We start from the raw sequence: 7373 nt of genomic DNA on the forward strand, positions 1-7373 counted from the left end.
GCTAGCTGAGGCTGAGAAGCTACCAATTCCTTACAGCTACCGGCGTTTGTAAAGGTGGAAAATAAATTCTAATTTAATGAAATCAAACCTCAAAATATTGATTTTTTTTTTTTTGTTTTTCAAGTTAGGTCAGTAAAACATCTGAATTTTTTTTTTTTCCCCTCAGGGTAAGTAGGATTTTCTATTGTTACATAGAAGATGAGATTGAGAAACAAATGTAACACACACAATCACATCAAGATGTTGCCGTCTAATCTATGCTTTGGGTCTTAAAACATTAATTTCTTCCGCGCTTGAACACAAGTTAGACAAACAATTTCTTTCTCCTGGCCGTGTATTTTAAGTATATATTCTTATTTGGATCTGTCTCTCCTCACTGTGAGTGGAAGAGAATTTCTTGACTTGATTCAGAATGATAAGGATAAATATCACTACAAGATGAGGGATTGTTTCGACTTCGTCTAATATGAGACAGAGTAATCATGATTTTAAATGGTGTACTTAAACTTTTCATTCAATTCATAATGGAAGAAGACTTTCTCCTACTCCTAGCTAGGCAATCTAATATCGTAGCTCATAGTCTAATATCAATTGTTGCTTAGGATGAGAGACACTGTTTAAAAACTCGGAGTCAGGTCAGTTGAATCAGATAATTTGAATTGAAAGACTGTTATCAATCCTAACTGGACGCATTGGAGTGGCTGATTCTAAGCTTTTTTAGACTGATTCTGACCAATTCTTATTCAACCCCCGATTCCATGTTTAAAATCCTTGATGAGAGGTCGATCATCTACCATATGGTTCAAAGACCTTTTATGCAAACGTAGGATAGAAAATTAAAGTTGATTAGCCATATTGGATAGAAAACAAGTTATATGGAATGGCAATCATATGATGCAGGCTTTCTATGTTCTACATCTTTTGACTGGTGCCCCTTCTGTAACGTATGTGCGAACTGTGAAAAGAATTGTATATATGAATAAATACACAGATTTTTACCATGTGAAAGGTTTAAAAAAGAGCAGCCCAAGGCACATGGCTCTCACTACTGCAAGGTCTGAGGGGTAAATTTGCGCAGCTTCACTCTTGCTTCGCAAGAAAAACTATTTCCAAGTATCATGTGAAAGGCTGATGTCATAATTTCGTCTATAAGATATTTAGGAAATAACATGTCAAATTTCATACTCAAATTTTTTTTTTTTATCACAAGAAAAAAAATCGTTAAGTATATAAGTAATAAGTATATCAATGTCCAGATTAGTGATGTCTATATGTGAGAGCTTGGTAATGATATTAGTTGCAACAAGTCACATGAGTAGTACTACTTCGTTCGTTGGCCTGAGCATGGAGGCTGGTATAGATACAAAATTATGAACATCGAGAAAAATTTTCATACTTAAATTTAATCATTTACATTACCATGCATTCACATATCCTCCATCCACCATCTTGGTAATCCATACATTATTTTGTAGTCTTACACTTTTTATGGTTTATTTTGTAACATGATCAACTCCATTTGGTTTAAAACTTGACATCTGAGCAAAGAATTTAGAGGTTCTATGCTTCTTCCTGTCTCGTAAAGCATTCCTAGGCTCAGGTCTTCAATTCAAATCCTCCCCAGCCCTGACCGTCCTCTTGGACACCATTCTAATGGCCTATGGGTCCTAGTTAAGGAATGATAAAGAAAAAGATGTTGACACATCACAAATTTATGCCAATCCATAGATTTTATATGGGTGTTGCTGTCCATAAAACCTGCTTCTTCTTCTTTTTCGGATAAGGTCCATAAAATCTGCTACTCTTAAAAGTATTGTTTATGTTCGCCTTATGAAGCATTATTTGGTTTTACCAATTTTATGAATTACCCTTATCTAATAAATAAATAAAAAGATTGAATTTCTCTTCATTCATAGCAAAATAACATTTTTTTCACCATGGGTTCAAGACTGCTCAAATGAGTTCCAAAGACATTTTCAACTGTGTACCATAAGGGGAGTAATTAAGACCTAGCCACGACGGTGACTTAATGAGTAAACCTTCTTCCACAAATGGAAGAAAAATTTACACCCCCCCCCCCCTTTTTTTTTTTTTTGTATGAATCAATTAACACACATGTTTTATCTAACTGATGAGAAATTGATAAACTGATACAAGAACCACACTACAATATATACTATTATTTCTGTTTCTCACTAGCCAAGGTCAACATTTACATGCTTATACTAATCAGATCAACCAAAATGAAATCCCCTAAGGCCAAACCAAGTCTGCAGATATTCTTATTTCTGGCAAAACTTCTACCTTATGGGCACTGTAGTCGAATTTCTGTGGGTTTCTTGCCAGTTCTCTGATAGCTCTTTTGTTTGCAGAAGTGGAAGCAGCAACCATGGCAGAATAAGTAGAAGGTGGTGAAGAAGAATCCATGAAGGAGAATTCAGAAACTAAGTTTGCATCTTCTGGATGGAGAAGCTCAGAAATAAGAAGAATAAGAGAAGCCATACATATATGGAAGAAATTAAGACGGTAAGAAGTGATTTGTGTGAGTTCTGATACTTAAAGGAAATTGTGAGGAAGGAAAAGATGGAAAACATATAAATATAAGGGAAGTGAAGTGAGAATGAATCATAGAAGAAAGCTATAAAATAATAAAAAATTGTATAAATCAGCCCATTCATTTGGTTTTTCTGTTGACTGCTTCTGTTTTAATATTATTTATTTATTTATGGAATCTATCTCTCCTCCTCTCCTTGGAAAAGTTCCAAGGAGACCGGCGTATGTAAGTTGAAAATAAAATTTAATTTGTAGTGATCAAACTCCAAAATATTTAATTTTTTTTCTCTTGAGTTAAATAAGTGAAAATTTTATTTATTTATTCCTTAGATTTGATAGGATTTTCAATGGATTGAAGATGAGATAAAGAACCTTACCAAAAAAAAAAAAAAAAAAAAAGAGATAGAGAAACAAAATGTAACGCAAACAGTCACATCAAGATGTTGCCCTCTAACCCATCCTTGGGTCTTGAGACATTTTTTTCTTCCACTTTAATGGCTTCACAAATAATTTCATTCTCTAGGTGTTTTAAGTATATTTTTAGTTAGACTTAGTCTCCCTTGACCTTAAGTAAAGGGGAATTCATTGACTTTGAGTAAGTATGTTAATGGGATAGGCATCACCTTGAGATGGGTGGAGAATGACTTAGTGACAATGACTCCTTACATGGATGTCTTGAAATTTTAAATTTTTTAAAATAAATGTTCAAAATATTTTTTATTTTATAAAAGATTTGTTAGATGGTTGTGTTCTTTCTTGATATGCATCTAAATGATCAATAAGTCATCTTTGAATGATAAGAAACATGTCTTGTGAGTAAAGAATACTTGGTGATTGGACATGTCTCTTGGAGACAACCTTTGATGGTATATTTTCCTTTCCTATATATAAAGGGGAGCTTGTTCATTACACTAACACTAAAAGATAATCTCAATTTTAGTTTTTTCATAGGCTATGTTTGGTTGTAAGGGGAATTAAAGAGAAGGAAAATGAAATTTTCTCACTTAAAAAAGAAATATATGTAATTATTACTCATGTGACTTTAACATTAACTTCAAATCATTCTATATTTGAGTATAATTTTCATTTTACTCTACATCCAAAACCCTTTGGTATAATATGTAAAATATATATTACTAAATATAGTTAAAAAAAATTAGTAGTTTATACAATCAAATGGGGTAATGATTATAAACATTTCTTTTTAAAGTATGAAAATTTCACTTTTCTTCCCTTTAAATTCTCATTGTAACCAAATGGAGCCATAGTTTTCTCATATCAATTAAGCACAACTCTTGGTATCCTTGGATAGGCCTAGTATGTGAGTGCATCACTACTAGATAGCCTCCTATTGGATTTGTTTTATTTTGAAGTTGATCGGCAAGTAAACCCAGTTGCAACAAGTTAAACACTTTAATTTAACTTGTTGGAAGTTAAATTTATACTTCAAATAAATTTGGATAATGGAAAAGATAGGGATGGTTGGTAATGCAATAGGACAGATATATAAATATTTTGTAGCATACGGACATGTATGCTTTATCATGTAAAAATATTGCAATTTTAACTGTTAGATATTTAAAAAATAATTTAAATTAATTATATATCAAATTTTATACTCAAATTTAATCATTTACACTTTCATGCAATAATATAATCTCCCACCAATCGTCTTGATAATCCTTACATGCTTTTTCTAGTTTTATAATTTTCCATGCTTTATTTTGTTATTTGATTAATTTGATTTGGGCTAAAACTTGACATATGCCAAAAGAACCAAAAGTTGTGTGAGTGATTGATTCAACATGATTTTGATTAGACTGAATCAATTTTAATTTAAGAATGAATGACACCAAAATGAAATTGTTGAAGAATTTCAATTTTGATACAGTACAATTTCGATCTAGTATAATTTCTTAAAAGTGTGATGTCAAAACCAAACCATTAAGGAACTCCAATTTTAATATATTACAATTTTAATCTATTTCAATCTATTCCCACCTCACATGTGACAAAACTTGATACTATGGACTAAATACTTTAGATTTTGTATGGGTATTGCCGTCCACAGAATATGTTATGGTTGTGACTTGTGCGAGTATACATTAGGTTTATAGCCGCCCATTCTATAATAAGTTAGCGGACGATAGACAAGTAGGGGTGAAACAGGGTCAGGTTGGACCGAAATTCTTAAAAGCCTAATTCAATCTTAGGTTCTCAAAATTCAATTCAAGTCCAACTCAATCCTATTAGGTTTATGTTCAGGTCCAACCCTATCGGATTCATGTTCAGGTCCAACCTTGCCGGATTCATATCAATCCAACCTAGCCTTAATTGACCTTGTCAGGGCCGGGTTGGGTTAGATTGGACTGAGTTGTGTTGACCTTTGTTCTATAATGATTGAGGTTCATGTTTAGGTCCAACCCTATCAGATTCCTGTTCAAGCCCAACCCTACCGGATTCATATCAACCCAACCCAGACTTAATTGACCCTATCAAGGCCGGGTTAGGTTAGACTGGACTGAGTTGAGTTGACCTTGGTTCTGCAATGATTAAATTAACCTTGATTGACTTGTTTTTACCATTCATATCTTATGTAATAAGAATTTTAGAAAATTAAAATATCAATAGCAACCTTAAATTCTAATATAAAAATTCAAAGTTAAGTTTTAGACCGGATTAAGTCAGGTTGGATGGAGTTGAAGCTTCAATCTGAGCCCAACCCAACCCTGAGGTTTTTCAACCATGACCAGTCACCAGGATCCAAAAACTTGACCAGACCAAGCCCTACATGGGCTCAAGGCGGATTTTGCTTGACAGGACCAAACTTTACCCTTTAGAAAAGGTCTTTTCACTGGGGGGTAGGGATGGAGATCTTCCATCGTGTGCCACGCCGTGTAACGGTGTTACTCGCTACCCTTGGATCTGCGCTACATGGTGTAGCTCGCTACAAAGCACCTCCATCCTAGAGGCAGCAACTATTCTTGGAATGCTCATATTCTAACAATAGTAACAGGCACCCCCTCTCCCTCCCCCTCTTTCTTCCCCGCCTGTAACCATGATATGAGCTTCAAGATTCTTCCATGGCGACCACCCGTTTCCCCAATTACCCCAAGTAGCTGTTGAAATCAAATGCTTAAACTGAAACATATTTGGTATTTAAGATCGGTAGCCATTTACATTTAAATCAAACTTAGAGTTCTGGTACAAAATTTGACACAGATTTATACAGATACAGGAACTAAAGTGCAATACCATCTATTTCTCACTCATATATATAGATCGACCAAAATGAAATCTTCTAAGGCCAAACCAAGTCTACAGAGAATCTTATTTCTGGTAAATCTTCTAACTTCTGGGCACTGTTGTCAAATTTTGATGGGTTTCTTGCCAGTTCTCTGATAGCCCTTTTGTCTGCAGAAGCAGAAGCAGCAACCATGGCAGCAGCACAAGAAGAAGGTGATGAAGAAGAAGAAGAACCCAAGAAAGAGAATTCAGAAACTAGGTTTGCATCTTCTGGATGGAGAAGCTCAGAAAGAAGAAGAACAAGAGAAGCCATGCATATATGGAAGAAATTAAGACACTAAGAAGTGATTTGTGATTTCTCTGAAGAAATTGCATCTGAGGAAGAGAAAGATGGAAAGCAAATAAATAGATTGGGAAAGTGAGTAGGGAAAAGAAGGGAAAAAAAAAAAAAGGTGGACAGGTAAGCCCATTGATTTTGGGGTTTTTGTTGACTGGTTTCTGTTTATCGAGTCAATGGTGGTTTCGGTTTATGGAGTTAATGGGTTTTGGAGGCATTGAATTTTGGCAGTTTTGGGTTTTCAGGTTTTGGGAAACCTATGGGTCCCCCTTGGATCTCATTTCTCAAGGCATGAAGAAGCATTTGGCAACCAAACTGTCCCCTGGGAGCTGTTGCTGCTGGTTTCTGATGCTTTCTAGTTTCTCTAGAGTCCTTTAGAACAAGGTTTTATATTCCACTTTACCAGTTAAAATATATATATACTCATATATCTTAAGTTTGACTCTCATTAGGTATACTTTAAATCACTCACACGGGATGATTAGTGTTTTTTACTATTTTCAGTAAAAGTTGAATGTTCTCATTCAATTGTGACCCAGTTAATGCGGTTGTGGGAATATGGGCCCACGGGAGTTATCAGTATCGGAACTATTGGTATACGATGTCTTATATTCTGTCACAGTTTAATCCAGGGAGTACTGATGCAATGCCTCGACAGGCATAATGGCGGCCCCACTAGCCAATTAGTGGGTCGTGGGGGTGTAGAGGGCGTAGCCCCCCACTTGAATTTTTTATTTGAGGGCAGTTATGTACTTCTAGATTAGCATTTTTCGCTATATATTTGTAGCGAATGTTTTTACCTCTGTAATGCAAGCAATACTGGGAGGTGTGAGGGACGAACACTGTAACCCTATTCTCCATTGATAGTGAAGCAGGATCTCATCTCACCAGAGGCGTAATCAATCTTTCCGAACCTCAGAAAATCTGTGTGCATTGTTTGTTCTTATTTTTCCATTATCTTTTGCATCGTTTTAGGGTTGCATTCCTACATGAACTTGTATTGGATTGATACCAATATGAAACTGATACCAATGCATATCGATTGTATCTTGTCAAATTGGATATTTTTTGCACTTTTTATCCTTTCGTATTAGTATTGGTATTGGGATCGTATTGATATGACGGATTTGATTCTTGAATATAAATTGGTATTGACAAACACTAATATTGTGTGATACTGATATAGTATGGACAAAGAGTTTAAAAAAAAAAAAAAAAAAAAAAAAAAAAAAAAAAA

This window comes from Macadamia integrifolia, chromosome 2 (genome assembly GCF_013358625.1).
Source record: "Macadamia integrifolia cultivar HAES 741 chromosome 2, SCU_Mint_v3, whole genome shotgun sequence".
Classification (NCBI taxonomy): Eukaryota; Viridiplantae; Streptophyta; class Magnoliopsida; order Proteales; family Proteaceae; genus Macadamia; species Macadamia integrifolia.